General features: G+C 37.1%; 1 protein-coding gene across 3 annotated transcripts in view; it reads left to right on the forward strand.

The window, feature by feature from the left end:
- Window positions 1-16363, forward strand: part of Pard3b (par-3 family cell polarity regulator beta) — a 1142550-nt gene that overhangs the window by 656615 nt on the left and 469572 nt on the right. The window lies entirely within an intron of this gene.

Consider the following 16363-nt stretch of genomic DNA (forward strand, 5'->3'; position numbering starts at 1 on the left):
TTCTGCTATTTAGCAGGAAAAAGTTCTAAAAGGCATAAACATACACAATCTTCATTAAATACTATTTTTTATCATTAAGATATTGCTGTCTTTATTTGTCACTCATATTTGTTTAACCTATGCCCTACTTTTGATGTGGCTAAAATCCTGAGATGACCCCTATATCTACCAAAATAAAGGCTGGGACCAAGAGCAGCCTTAATGAGAAAATAATTATCAGCTATCTCTTTTACCAACAATTTATATATTTTCCTTATGAGTCTGATTCTCCTTTCACTCCAACAAACTATAAAAAATATTCTGAACTATATGTACCTGCTATGCAATGGGTTTGAGAGGATTAAGACCAGGAGACACTGAATACATAGAGTGTTCACTTGGTGCTTGCATACAAACTGCTGCTCCATTCAGTTCAAAAAGAAAAAAAGAAAGAAAACATCAAAACAATTTTCAGTTTACTTCTCAGTTTCATTTCAAACCAATGTTTACTGAGTAAATTCAGACTTTTCACACCAATTATTTAGGTGTTGGTGTAGATATAGTCTTATGTTCAATTGTAAAAATTTACTTTTGAGGGGCTAATTTGAAGAGAGTGGTTGTTAAATATTAATTGTCACAGTGAAGTAGAAGTAAATGGCAGATATACTTGGTCCCATATAAAAACTTAGACAAAGACACTGATCAGATAAGCCAAACTAAATGTGTCATCTTAGAAACATTTGCAAGCTGTTTTCTTGCCTAGCTCAGCCCTTCCTAGGCATCAAAGGGCAAGCAGGTCATGATGATGTTAAGCATTATTATAGCCATGACAAAAGGCCTCACTCAGCTGCTGTAGAGATCTGAAATTCATAGTTAATATTCCAAGGTACCACCTGGCAATGGAGATTGTGGTGACAATAAATCTTTGCTCAAATATCTTACCAGCCTATAAAATGCTCTGCATTACAGTGCTGGAATTTAGTGAATGGTTTTTTTTTTTCAATGAAAACTTAGCCCACACCAAGCTTCAATGGAAGAAATAACTGAAGAAATATCTATCAGCAGTGTTGTTTCAGTAGTGTGTGCCACATGCTTGTTCTTAGGCATGCATTGGGATATATGTTAGGGGCATAAATGTAAGTAAAGAGGACCATAAAGCCCCTCCTGTGCTCAAAGATTTATGTAAAAATTCATGTAATAATAAACAGGATGTTATGTACTTAGTGCTATATTCTAATTACATATATGATGCTAAAAAAGACTTTGCTGAGTATCTAACCAGAGAGAGAGACTGCAGTTAAGACAGACTTTGATGGGTGTGTGTTCATAGGTAGTTGACAAAACTCAGTGAAGGGAGAACAGTGTTTAGGCAGAGACAATGTAAGGTAAAAAGTAAGAGAAGATATTTGTAACGTGATTAATTTCCATTTTCTCTGATAAACATGCCAGAAAGTTAAGATTAGAAATGTTTAAAAATTATTTTATAGATAAAATACAAGATATGGCTGTCACATTCAGTGCCCTTTGATATAACTATTTCAAAAGGGCAGTATGGCACAGAAGTGTCAACAGAATTGATGAAGTAATCCCATAACAAATATGTATTAGATGCATATCTTTCCAGATGCTAAATGGGATTCAAAGTTTGAATTAAACCTAGTTTTTGTCCTTGATGAGATCACAGTGGTACAGCAGAGTTAAGACAGATAAGCTGGCAATGGATTATAAGAAAAGGAGAAAATGTTGAGAATCAGAAGAATGAGAAAAAGAAAGTACAATGAGAACTCAGAGAAGGGAATTGTTTCTCCACGGGTAAGACAGGGACATATGTCAAAGGAGATCTAACCCATATGGGGAGACACAGAGTTAAGGTACTTGGAAAGTCCTTCATTCCATCACATTTTTAGAGAAAAATCCATTTTGAGTTGAAAACTGTCTGTACGTGATACACATTTGCATGGGAAATGGAGATATTTTCCTTTTTGTATGAATTTATGAACTACCATAAAATTTTGGGTGTGCACCATCAAGGAAGCACTTAGTGAAAAGATCCGTTCTCTAATTCTGCTCAGATAAAGTTTTCTTTTTCATACATCAGCAAGTAAAAGTGGTGTTGTGTTGGATTAATTTTAAAAACCCAATTCCTTAGGCAAGGGCTCATTTGAGTTCTTTAAAACATTCTTGCCTATGTTGGAAAATGCAACAGGAAAGAAAGAATTTAACTCAACCTACAGTTAGCAAAATATTGATTGGAAGCATGCTGAACTTTTAAACTGCTCATAATTACATACTGATTTTACAGGAATTAAAGCAATATAAATTGCTCCCTTACCCTGTTCTGCTTTCATATACATAAAACAGCATGAGAAAAGAGTATTTGGAAAATGGCTACCAATATCAATAGACTAGGCCAATTAAGTAGGACTTTGGATCCACCTGACTTGACATGAACAGCAAAAGAGCATGGAAGAAGGTCACCCTCATCCCAGCTACCTCATTCTATACCTTGGAAAAATGTCACAAATCTACAAGCCATAAGGTTCACATCTCAGGAAGGATAGCAACCTAAAAGAAGGGAAAGATATGATTCAGAGAAATGTAAACTGTATTTTAGCATTAGCCTTTATTATTAACCTAATTGGTGAATGGAATTATCCAGTTATTTACTTCTTCTAAATAGCATTATTATGTTGCTCCACTCTTTTCATGGTCTTGGTGTGTTTAAAGAGTTATTTACTAACCATAGCCTTTGTGGGCTTAACCATGTGAATTTATTTGGTCATTCAATGCCAGGCAATGTTATGTGAGCAAAATCCTGAAAGGTAGTTTGATTGTTGCTACCTGTATTTCATCATGTAATATACATGATTCAGGCATGCACTGGTCTGAGGAAGGTGAATGATAGGTGGAACATACACATTCCTCATTTGCAGCTTGAAAGCAGGTATACTTGAGCCCAGACTGATCCAATTAAACCAAGTCAATCTGAAGAAATGTAAGCCATAAATAAATGGGTTACTGTATCCAACACAATTTAGGGATGATTTTTTTTTTTTTATGCAGCATTTTGGGGGCAGTGGCTGACTGACAGACTCATTCACTTACCCCATGATTTGACTCTGGGTAAATTCCCTTCTACCTCAAATTTGTCTGCCATATAATGAACAATTAGGAAGAGGTATTCACATTTTAATTTTGATGAGTTTCTATCCTCTGTAGGACCTAAATGACTTCTTATTTTATAGTCAGTTTTATCCAACAATTAATTTTCACAGAGTAATTGATTTAATTATTAAGATAAAAGGCAAATTATGTGTCTATCTGCAAATGGCATGTTATATATACTAAGAACATTTTCATTACAATAGTAAACATCACTATGAATTCTAAATGGTTATTACCCACTGAGATTTCTCCATTCCTGTTTGGAATTTAGAATTATTTATCACTAGCTACTAACGGAGATTGGTTTCCAGCTGGAATCACATTAGATGTAACTCAGACATCAGAGAAAAGCATGGGGTAAAAATGGTTGCTTTTATCAGTTAATTTTTTATAACCATTAATAAACCAACAAAGCTCCATCTTCTCACTCCCCAACCACATATTTCAGTTTCTTTTTTATTTTTGAAATTTTCATGCATCAAAATTTTCCTTTTGTAAAAAACATACCAGTACTCCTTCTATGATGCATCAATGAATGAATACCTACTCTCTGGACCTAAATGAATATTTATTGGTTCCTCTGGAAAAATAAGATGAATCTGGTGCAATCTTACCTTAAAAATTCTTTAGTTGGGAGGAAAACTGTACTATCTTTCTTAAGGCCATTATACCCTAAATAATGGTGCATGTGCTTGGAATGAAGGTTTCTATGTCACAAGTTCTTATGCTTCATCTAATGGTGGACGATGCTATACAGTATGCAATATGCTTCCTGAGGTTTCCATGAACATAACCTATCATGTCCTGTCTTTAACTATTACAGAAATTTTCTAATCCAAAACTAAGGAAGGAAGGGAAGGAACAAGGGATAAAGGCGGAGAGAAATAGAGGGAAGGGGGGAGATAGAGAAGAAAGGAATTTTCATAAGGAAACTAAACTTTACTCCTCCTTCCCATTTGTGGAGTGACTTCTAAATTCTAAAAGTCTTAGAATCTACTTGATGTTCTGTATCTTTTCTGTGTGACACTGAACTTGCTTCTTTGATACTCTGTGGTTGATGCTTATTTTAAGATTCTTCTATTCACAAAAGCATGATGTAGAAATAATGAGACTGAAAGGTTTAACCACAATGCTGTACGGCATCTGTAGCCTTGCTGATAACATAATATATTTCTCTGGAGATTTCTTATTTTCTGCTCCAGCCCTGTACCTAGTTTTCCCTAATGCAAGATTTTAAGTATGTGGTAGAGAACACTTCCTATAATACGCTCCATGCAAAGATGTTTCCTAGTCATGGGGATGAGGAAATCCCTACCCTTTGATAGGAAACCATTCCCTCTCATCACGCTAAAACAGAATGATAGGAAATAAGAAATCTACCTAGAATTAAAAATGAATAACCGTGCAAATTAGCAGTTTCCAGAAAAGTGTTGCATAATTAAGGAGCATGATGGCTCATGCCTTTAATCCCAGCACTCAGGAGCAGAGGCAGGCAGATTTCTGAGTTCAAAGCTATCTTGGTCTACATAGTGAGTTCCCGGTTAGCCAGATGTAGCCAATGTAGCCAATGAAACACACACAATGAAAGTGTGTTTCAGACTAATACAAGCCTTAGAGGGAGTCAGTTTGGTTGGTTTGCTTAGTTGCTAAAAGCAGCCTTAATTGGCTAGAACCTTGGGTTACACAGACCTCCTAAGGAACACCAAGCAGACTATGGATCAGTGATATAAGGACCAGAGGACTGGGGGCTGGAGAGATGGCTCAGCGGTTAAGAACACTAGTTGTTCTTGCAGAAGACCTGGGTTTGAATTCCAGCACCCACATGACAGCTAAAAACTGTCCATAACTGCAGTCCCAGGGGATCTGACAGCCTCTTCTGACCTCTGCGGGTATTGCATGACATGGTTGCACTTATCTAAATATATTTTGTAAAAAAAATGGATTAGAGGACTGCTCCAAGTCAGTCAGTGCTAACCCTGCTTTCCAAGTTGGAGGCAGGGTGGTGGAGTAAAGCAGAACAGGCATGATGCCTGTGAGCTCATCCTTGATGCCATTGTTTTATTTATGTGTCACCTCTGAACCTAATATTGTGCCATGTTTTAAAGGCAGTTAGCCTGGCACACCAAGTACTTCTGATGGCAAAGATATTTATTGTAAGTAGATAATGTAAGAACTCAGCTTCCAAAATGGGTTGCTCTGTGCAGGAATGAGCCCCACTGTACTTCCTTCATAGGTCATAAATTATTACAATTATAATGTTTGTTCTTGAATCTTACATTCATAAAAAGCAATAGTCTTTTTAAAAAATATTTATTATTTTTATTTTACATATATGAGTATACTGCCTGCATGTATGTAAATGCACCCATGTTGTACAATGCCCATGGAGGTCAGAAGAGGGCATTGGATACCCCTGGAACTGGAGTTACAGATGACTGTCAGTCACTGTGTGGGTTCTGGGAATCGAACCCAGGTCCTCCACAAGAGCAGTGTTCTTAATCACTGAGCCATCTCTCCAGCCCCTAAAAGGCATATATTCTTAAGCCAGAGATTTATTTTAATGAAAATTTAAAAAGTATCATACATATTATATGTATGAAAGGTATGCCTCCTGAGGCTTTGATACAGTTTTGTTCAGATTTATGTTGGCGGGAGATCAATATAGAATTGTATGTTTGTTTTTGTCTGTTTGTTGAGACAGGGTCTTCTGTAACCCCAGCTGACCTGGAACTTATTATGTGGACCAGGCTTTCAGAGGAATCCACCTGCCTCTGCCTCTTGAATCCTGAAACTAAAGGCATATGCCACCAGGCCTGACTCATTTTGACACAGGCTCTCCAAGAGTCCAGGTTTACCTGGAATTTGCTATGTCATTTTGAATGACCTTGAATCCTTGATCCTTCTACCTCTCAAGTGCTGGGATTACAAGTGTGCACCATGAAACCTGAAAATCTTAACTCTGATTTTGTGCACCTTGCCATTTTTAAGCTCTGGCCTGATATTACATTAATTTAATTTTATATGGAGCAGGTATTGAAGAATGGCCATTTTCTGACATTTGTTTCCTAACATTAGTGTAATCTTCTACTTAAGGAAAACTGATTTTTGGCATTTTAATCAGCTATCAGCTCTTGATTTTGCTACTTTTCCCCATCTATCAGGGTTTAATGGGGAGGGGATGGCTTTCAAAAATATGAAAAAGAATCTGAAAATAATTCCTAGAATTTTCTTCATTCATATCAATGGTAGAAATTTGTCCAAAATGGATGACTGTGCACTTTGAGAGATCACAGTAAAGACATAAATTTAAAAGTAGATATTGTTGAACTAACTGTAATCTACATTTTCTTTTTCTTCCACTGAATTTATATATGCTAGAATTTTGTCTGGTTTGAGCTTTGTATGGGCTTATGCATGCTGTCACCATTGTTATGATTTCATGTATGTAACTGACCAGCTGTCTGGAAAACCCTGATTCCTTGTGGTCATCCACCACTTCTGACCTTTTTTTTTAATTGGATTTTTGTTTATTTCGTACACAACATCGTAATCTTCCTTATACCTCCTCCCCAATCCTCACCCTCCCATAGACCCTCCTCTGGATTTCATGCATTCTGTTATTTATGTCAGGGCTCACTGAGGTAAGTTAGTATATCCAGAAGTTCCTCAGTGTAAGTTCATCTAGTCAGCCTGTCTAGAGTCACACCCTTAAAGATCAGCTCTTCTTCACCCAGCAGTAATTAGCTGCCAATAGTTTTTCAACTAAGATTGGGGCCTGATGCCCATCTCCCCAGTTCTGTGCTGGGTTTTTTACTGCTTGAGTTTGCACGGGTCTTGTGTATGCTGACACCATTGCTGTAGATTCATATGAATAAAGTTCCAGGAGCCTGTAAGCCTATTTCCATATGGCCATGCACCACTGGCCTTGGTTCTGACAACCTTTCCACCCCCTCTTTAACAATGGATCCTGAGCCTTAGGTGAGTTCCACTCTTTCTTCCACAATGTTCCCTGGGCCTTTGGAGGCAGATGTTTTATAAAGGTATCTATTCAGGGATAAGCAATCTGCAGCCTCTTGTTTGCTGCACACTGGCCAGTTGTGGGTTTCTGGGTTAATCACCATCTGCAGGAAAACCTCACCAGTAAAGTTCTCAGGTGAGAGGTAACATTGAAGTTGTGTCTCTTGGGGCTATGTGTCTCACACTTAGTCTCTCTTTTTTGACCTGTTGTGAAGCTTCACTTCCTTTTGAATTGTTGGTCAGGGTGGTCCAGGAGTCTCTCAAAATTATACAGACTATTGCCATAGCCCTTGATTGCCTCCCTGAACTTGAAGGTAAGACCCTATTGCTGAAGACAGGCCACACTTCAGACACAGGACTTGTAGCAATGGAGCTGGAACTGACCTGGAAGCCTCCTCCTGAAGACTAGCTCTCAGGATATGAGAGGATACTATGCAAGCTGCTAAGGGAGAAAATCAATCAGCGGTCCTATCCAGCTGTGAAGCCTAATAAACAATGACTAGCCCTGCAAACTGTCGCTATCTGTGCACCAATGGCACTTTTATCTTGAAGGTAATCAACAGCTGCCTAATTAGAATTATGTTTTCTTTTTAAATGATTGATGCATGATATTAAATTTTCTATTAACTCACAACAACTTAGGATATAGTTAAGATTTTTTTAAAAATTCATCACTATAATCTCTGATTCTTTTTTAAAATTTGCATATAATACCCAGAGGGGAAACACTTTAAAAAATCATTTGCCTACTTGAAAATCACCAAATGTTCTAATGATTTTGTTTATGCATTAGTGATGGTGGAAAGAAAATTCCTTTGCCATTTATGAAAATGATTATCCTTAGGTCACCATTTACTTTGTCTCACCTGCTTGTCTCTCATCTTTTACTTTTCTTTACTCTCTGAAAGTACAGTAAGAAATAAAATGCCTCCCTGCTGTGGAATGAGTCTGTGATCCACACTGTAGGAGGATACTCACATTCTAAATTTCATTTAATCTTATTGACCAGAAACCTTTCATGCTTACAATATCTACCTAAGTCTTTTCAAGAAGATTAAAAAAAAATCAGAAAATTAAGTGTCTTGCCGGTGTCTTATCCTTTCATTGTTGTGAAATTTTATTTAGCTGTAACAAAAGTTTCATCCCTTTAAATTCCTTAGAATTTACTTAGGCAAAAATTAGCAATATTTAAGCTTATTATAAAATATCCTGGCAGAAATGCCAGGTATGGCTTTTGCCTTATATATAAAAAATTGTATTCCTTTTTTCTTAAAGCCCTTTTGTTTGAGTTTTTGTAATTGACAAAATGATTGCATGTGAAACATAATTCTTGCATAAAGTAAGCTGCTCACAACACAGACTAATTACACATTTGGGAGGCAAGGCGAAGACATCCAGAGCTCGCTACTGCTGAGCCAAAAGCATAGCAGTTAATGAAATGAGGGCCCTAAAAGGTTCGACATGGATGCTTTCAGGTCTGACCTGGGCTTCTGGGAAACTGAGCATTGGCCCTGTGGGCCACTGAATTCCCCAGGGTTTGAATGGCTGGGTTATTACCACTTGCATGTGTGAATCAAGCACTGCTTTGCAGCACAAGACATTTGTGAGTCTAGAGATGGCCCCATTTGAAACACTCTTAAGCTAACAACATGAATGCCTCCCTACTCACCCATTTTCCTGTTGACATTTCTTCCTCTCACTCTAAGAAATTACTTTCTGTATTTGTTTTATAAAAGCTGTCAGATCTACAGTATCTATAGCAACTCTTCTGTTTCCTCTTTCCTGTACTTAAACATTCCTTTTTCCTTAATAACAAGAGTGAACAGAAAGAGCCTCCCATGTTGCTCAATAAGTTTTTTGTCAATTATGTGCTTTGTAGACTGGCCTTTTAGCATTATGGTATTTTAATACATAGTAAATGCTTGGTAGAAAATGTTGAATGACTATAGTTTGCAACTAGTAGCTCTTGCCATTCAAGCCAAGATGGACCAATCATATCCTTGGATTCCAATTCCAACAGATCATCCATTGTGTTTTGTATTGCAAATACAAGATAATAAGCCAAGAATATGGAGAAATAGGATGGGGAGTAATTATATGCAAATAAAAAGATAGATATATAATTATCTGCAACATATCATATAGGATGATACATATATCATATCAGACTATATGTGAGTGTAACAGATAGCAGATATATACAAATAGCTATGCATATATATGCTATATTAAAATACCATAATGCTGGGGAAGTAGATGCATCAAGAAAAAATATATATGTGTCATCTGATATAGTCATCTAATATGATTCAATATGGTACACGTTATATTCATGATGATAATTGAAGAGCTTTAGAACTTCGAAGCTAGTTTGTACAAAAGAGGAAAAAAAAGTCTATGGTTCCAACTGGATCTGATAAAGCATTAAAATGACTTATAAAATTGGTCAACATTTTACTCATCACTTGGTTTTACATTTTAATAAAAATAATGCCTATAGTTCCCTACGTTGATATGATTGTCTAAATAAGACCTGCATAATGACAACACCAGTGATATATCAATGTGAAAGGAGGAAATTTGATGATTCCACCACTAGATGAAGAGCTACAGACAATCAATGGATGCTGAGGGAGGGAGAATCAATTTTCTCCAGGGATGAGCTCCCTGAGAGGTTATCCAGTCCCAAGTGTTCAGTCCTAAAGACATGTACACATAAGCAACACTAAGTGGACTCAATGAATTATGTGTGTGTGTGTAAACATGTGCATATGTAATAGTATTCATCAGAAAAGACAAGAAATTGAGAGGGAATGGGGAGTGAGAGTTGAAGGGGAGAGAAGTGGGGTAGAAATGATGTATATATAGTCCTTGTGTATAAAATTCTCAAAAAATTAAAAAAAGAATGTCAAAAAATAGTTCCTACACATCCATGAATGTAGCAGTTCCCAAGATGAAACGTGATTTGTTATTGGGATATAGAAGCAATCTAATAAATTGTGACTTAAAAATGAATATAATACCATAAAAAGCACCAGAATGAGTTGTACTCTTGGTAAGCATTGTCTAGTAAACCTTTTGTGTGCCTATGTTTCTGTGTGTGTGTGTGTGTGTGTGTGTGTGTGTGTGTGTACATATACTTTAGATGTATGAGTAATGAATGTGATAGGTAGATGAGCAGATAGAGAATACAGCTTTGGGTACTGGATCACAGTCCTTCCCTAACTTGCTGAAATGTGCCGTGAATACTGCTGTTTGTGAGGTTCACCTGCAATCTCAGTAACTGATGAAATTTAAAATCATGAGCAGGCCACTTTCTATCACAAGTTGGTAGCTATGATATGTCTTGGTACCTTCCTCTAGGAATGAAGAGGAAATTGGTCTAGGTTACCTTTAAGATTCTCTACCATCTTCTTAACCTTAAGAGTTCTAATCCTTGGGACATCTGATACTTTTACAATTATTTCTATGTAAAAATTTATAAAAATGGTTTAATTATTGAAATCTTGAGTCAAATATGGGATAGCAGCTTAGTCATTTGCTTACATATGTGTGTAAAACCCCACAAATCCACATTTATAGACATATCTATAAATACATATAAGCACATACTGTTGGACACTTATTTATATCAGTTCATTCAAAAATATTTATCTACTGATTGTATGGCATTTGAAACTGTTTTTGGACTAGAGACATCTAAGTGACATAAAAAATACAGAATATTAGAGCCTCTATATTCACCAGGCCATATAAGAAAGTCAGTGAGAATACAGTGTGATTAATTCCATGGAGAAAATCAAAGCATTGCAGTGGGCATAGACTGGATAAGTTTAGGAAGGAGTTAAAAGTATTTTAAATTGGATGCTCAAGAATCAGCTCATTGGTAGGTTGACTTTTGAAGAGAATTGAAGAAAGGGCTTCAGAAATCCATGAAAAGAGTATTCAAAGCACAGGGAAGAGGCAATGTGGAACTCCTGGTTCACAAATATGTAAGTTGCATAGAAAAAGAAGGAAGAGAAGGAAGAGGAGGAGGAGGAGGAGGAGGAGGAGGAAGGAGGGTGTGGAAGGAGTGCATGAGCAGAGCAAGTAGGTGTTTTGTTACAAGAACTGGCTTTATTTTTAATGTATTTTTATTGAGTTTTGTGCATTTCATATAATAGATCTTAACCAAATTTTGACCCCTCCCCCATTCATACCCTCCCATAGCCCCCCCACCCCCAGTGGATTACATGTATTCTGTCATATGTTACGTCGTATTCAGTCAAGCATTTGTTCCCAGATGTCCCTCAGTACAAGTTCATTCACTAGCATCTAGCCAGCCTATCTGTAGTCACACTCTTTAAAAAGATCTACTCCCCCTCATCCTTCAGGAATCAGTTGCCTATAGGCCAATAGTTCCTCTCCTAAGGTTGGGACCTGCTACCCATTTCCCCAGTTCTATTCTGTGTTTTTGTCTGATTGAGTCAGCTTGGGTCTCATGCATGCTGTCACCATTGTTGCAAGATCATATGAGCAAGTTCCCAGAGGCTTGAAACCCTCTCTTTCTTTATATTCACGAACCAACCCTGGCTCTTACAATCTTTCTGTCCCCTCTTCCAAAATGGTCTCTGAGCTGTGGGTAGGTGAAATTTAATATATGAGTCCCATCCAGGGACATGCACTCTTCAGTCTCTTATTTTCTAAAACTTGGCCAGTTGTGGCATTCTGTGTACATTGTACTCTGTTGTATGAGGAAGCTTCACTGGTGAGACTGGTGAGAGTTGAGGGATGTATTGGTTTTCTCTCTACCTCCTGTTCCACTATGTTCCATGAGCCTTAAGTGTAGAGGTTCCACTGTAGATGTGTCACTTAGGGTTGGGCATCTCTCAGACATATATTCTCTTTGTGTGACCAGCTAAAAGGCAAGTAGTTTGGGATGAGGTCAAATGGGAGAATCATGAAACTTATTTCAGGAAAAATTTAGTAGGACATTGAAGGTCTTTAACTTTTCCCAGAATGAGGTACAAAATCCTAAAAGATTTGAATATTATTTCATAAGATCACTCTAGGTGCTGTGCTGAGAAATACTTTGAAGAACAGAAAAAATGGAAGCAGGGAGGGAGGAGAGTCCATTACAAATAGCACCTGGGGAGAAGCAATGGTGGAGAATGGGAGGATCATAAGATTCTGGATGCTCTAAGGGAAAGCTCAGAGGAAATGCTGCCCAGTAGAATGTAGAATGTGAGGTTAAAAAAGTCAATGATGATACATGACTTTGATAGGGAGGCCTTCAGGAGGAATAACTTTAGAAAACGGACTATTGAACCATCATAATTTCAAAGTAGAAACTTTCATGGTGCTGTTTCAGTAGAAAGTTGGTTATATAACACTGTAGTTGAAAGCAGAAGATGAAGACATGAATTTGTATAAGTATAAAAATAGTATTTCAAACTATAGAATTAGATAAAGTAGCTTTGGGAGTGAATATGGGAGAAAAGACATCAGATAATTGATGTTGGAACAATCAAGTCTTAGGAATGGGTGAGCTGAGGAAGAATCAGCAGAGGGGATTAAGCAGGAATAAGCAGTAAGTAGGAGGTTAGCTCTGAGTGATAGCTTCTAACCAAGCAAGGAGAGCATGTCCAGAAACAAGACTTCATCAATCTGGTACTTCTAATAGGTCAAAGTAGGTCAGATTTAAGAAGTATCCATTGGATTTAGGAAGTTGTTGATGACCCTAATAGGAACTACAAATATACTATCCTTGTCTATATGAATAGGTACATATGGTAAATATATGCATATAGAAAATATACATATTATATGTTATACATGATTAAATAATACATATAGTATATCTAAAATACATGAATCATATGAACAAATTGGATATATATGTGTGTATGCACAGGTATGTGGGTAAATGTGTGTATACATGCATGCCATTATGCAAATATATTTTTCATTTCCATAGTTGGCAATGTAATGATGTAGAGAATGTTCTTATACCTTCATACATTCTTTTATAATATTTTTTCTTTTGTAGTGATTGGGTAGTATTGGAAAAACACAGAAAAACATAAAAAGAAAATATCTGTGCTCCAGTGGTAGAAGAGAATCTACACTTATGGAAATACATAATGCAATTTTTTTTTACAGTGAAATAGAGTGGGGGCAGGTGGGTAGGTAGGTAGCAGATAGAAAGGTCTAAGTATGAGGTAGATTATGTAAGTACATAATTGTAACATGTTGTACACAAAAGTCTTGCCTTATGTTTTATCATTTTTTCACATTATTAAACCATTATGTCAATAGTGTTTTATACAATTTTTTTAATCTTATTTTTGTTTATGTGTATGAGTGTTATGCCTGCATGTATGTAAGCACACCTGTGTCATGCACAGAAGAGGTGTTGGATCCCCTAGAGCTGGAGTTATGGATGGTTGTTAGCCACCATGTGGATACTGGGGTTCGAACCTAGGTCTTCTTCAACAACAGCCAGTGCTTTTAACCACTGAGCAATCTCTCCATCCCCCAATTACAATTTTCTTAATAAGCAAAATGTACAAAATAGCATACATATCAGGATTGCTCACCTCATGAGCTCTAATTGATAACTGTGTAACTTTTCCTTTTGGATTCTTATATAAGTAAAAATGAAGCATTTTTATACATAGGTATTAGTGTAGGATTTCCTATTATCTTTCCTATTCTGTCCATCTCTCAGAGACCATATACTCTGGAAAATTAGCTGCCATCTAACCATAAACACAGCAGAGTACATGATTCTGCAGCAGTCCACTTTAACCAATTGTTAGTCATGAACCTGTGGACCTAAGACCTGCCCAACTTCAGGGATGTTTACTTACTACTCTGGGACTGGAAGATGTATTTGCAGATAGAAGTATAGCCAACAACTTCCAATACACCTCTCGAAACCCTGGTTCTTCTGAATTTATCTGCGTTTGGTAATTTTGGTTCAAGGCAGTGGGTTCTCAATTGGAAATGATGTGACCCTAGATGACATATAATAATGCCTAGGCATTTTCAGTTGTCACAGCCAGAAGAGGAGCACTACTGACACCTCATAGGGATGTGGTCAAATATACTATATAGGAGAGCTCTGCAAAGTCCCTAATGTCAATTGTGCTAAGATGGAGGAGGCCCAAGTTGAGAATACTGTATGACTGGTGCTGGGCCATTAGGCCTAGGCATCCACAGTGGGGGAATCCAGCATCTATCCAGGCCTAGCCCTAGGAATCTTGAGGGTTTGTATCTAGAGGCATAAGAAATACAGAAATCAATGTGTTGGCTGGGCCAGGCTCTTTTCCTCTCTGAGCCTGGGAAGGATTCCTTCCTAGCTTCTGGTGGTGGCTGGCTCTTTGGTATTTCTTGGCTTGCAGGTTCATCATCTCATATTCTGCCTCTGCCAGTACATGGTCCCATCCATATATATCTCAGACTGAAAGCACCGTAATTTAGAGAAAGACCATTCATTTAGACCATTTATTTATTTATTTATGACTTTCCCAAAACAACCAATCCAACTTTAAGGTCTGCCTAAATCTTGAAAATGTGCAGTTTGTAACACAGAACATAGTGAATGAGGTAAACATGAAAGTTTTTACTTGCTAGATAGAAGTGTAACTCTAAATGAAATCTTATATTCATTAGAACAAAGTAACAGCCAAACTTTTGAGTGTAGGAATATTTTTATTTTGTATGTTGCCACTTCAAATTATTTTTGGAAGAAGTCTGTGTATAAGTAAATAAATATGATAGACCTTAAAAAAGAAATACAAAAATTTATTTCTATAGAAGAAATAAGATATATAGAAAACTAAAAGAAAAGACAAAAAGTTAGACTCACAAGATTTCCCTTGCTATACCAGTATTTTTGGTGGGCATGCCTGGATAGCTGTAGGAGGAAAAGTAAGGAGTGTTCATGACATCATGCGGGAAGAGCTGTTGTCTGAAAGCCAGAAAGCCAGGGAGGCTCTGGGGTCTGGTTATGACCGTCCCTTCTGGATGATCTCAGCTCTGATGTACTGCTTTGGAAGAACTGACAAGTGCTTTATACACCTTCCCATCAGCAGCAGAATATTGTCTGGCAAGATTTGACTTTAATTTTCACAGTTTCTGGTTGAACCAAGATTATTGGAAAAAGGCATTCAGTATATTGATTTTTTTATACATTAGGTAAAGGAACATTTATTTCTGAGAGGAAATGGCTATGTTAACTACTGTAATGGCTTCCTTCACCATTGGGAATTTTGCTGTTATTAGAGACCACTAATTATGACTTGAGTCTGTTACAGCAAAAGACAGACATAAAGTGTAACTAACTATAGTTGGTAGAGACTATAAATTGTGTGTCATCTTATTGTCATAGGAATCTGTCTCAAAATTCCCTGTGACCATGTCATATCATGGTGGGCTACAAATCGGAGACATAAGGATACAGAATGCACAGTAGTTGACTCAGGCTGTAGGCATATTCACTCACACCTGTAATCCCAGCATTCCTGAGACTGAAGCAGGATTACTGTGAGTTCCAGGCCAGCCTGGGCTACAAAATGAAACCCTGTCTCAAAAAAAAAAAAAAGAAAAAAGAAAAGAAAATAAAGAAAACAGAAACAAAAGAAAAATAATAAAAAAGGATCAGATGAAACCAGACTCAGAAGCAGAGAGCAGAACAGTGATTACCAGGAAGATGGAAGCCGTGAAAGGTGGGAAGGCGTTGGTCAAAAGATGCAAAATTTCAGCCTTCAGAGGAATAAGTTTTAGACATCTATTGCACTACATGGATAGTGACTTTCAAAAAAATATTTTAATTATTATTTTTTGTGTTTAAATGTATTGCCTACATGTATGTAAGTGCACCCACATCATGCAATGCCTGTGAAGGTCAGAAGAGGGCATCAGATTTTCCTGGAACAGGAGTTAGGGATGGTTGTTAGCCACTATGTGGGTGCTGGGATTTGAACCCAGGTCCTCTGCAAGACCAGCCAGTGCTCTTAATTGCTGAACCATCTCTCCAGTCCCGTGAATAGTGACTTTAACTCATAACAATGTGTAGTATTCTTACACTCCAGTGGATGGCTCCACACCCAGGAGTATATATGGACAACACAAACTGAAGTTGATATGTTATTAAATATTTTTTCAGAAAAAAAAAGATATGATTTTGAGGGGTTAGGGAGGTAGAGATGGAGCTAAG

Source organism: Nannospalax galili, unplaced genomic scaffold (assembly GCF_000622305.1).
Source record: "Nannospalax galili isolate Female #2095 unplaced genomic scaffold, S.galili_v1.0 scaffold281, whole genome shotgun sequence".
NCBI lineage: Eukaryota > Metazoa > Chordata > Mammalia > Rodentia > Spalacidae > Nannospalax > Nannospalax galili.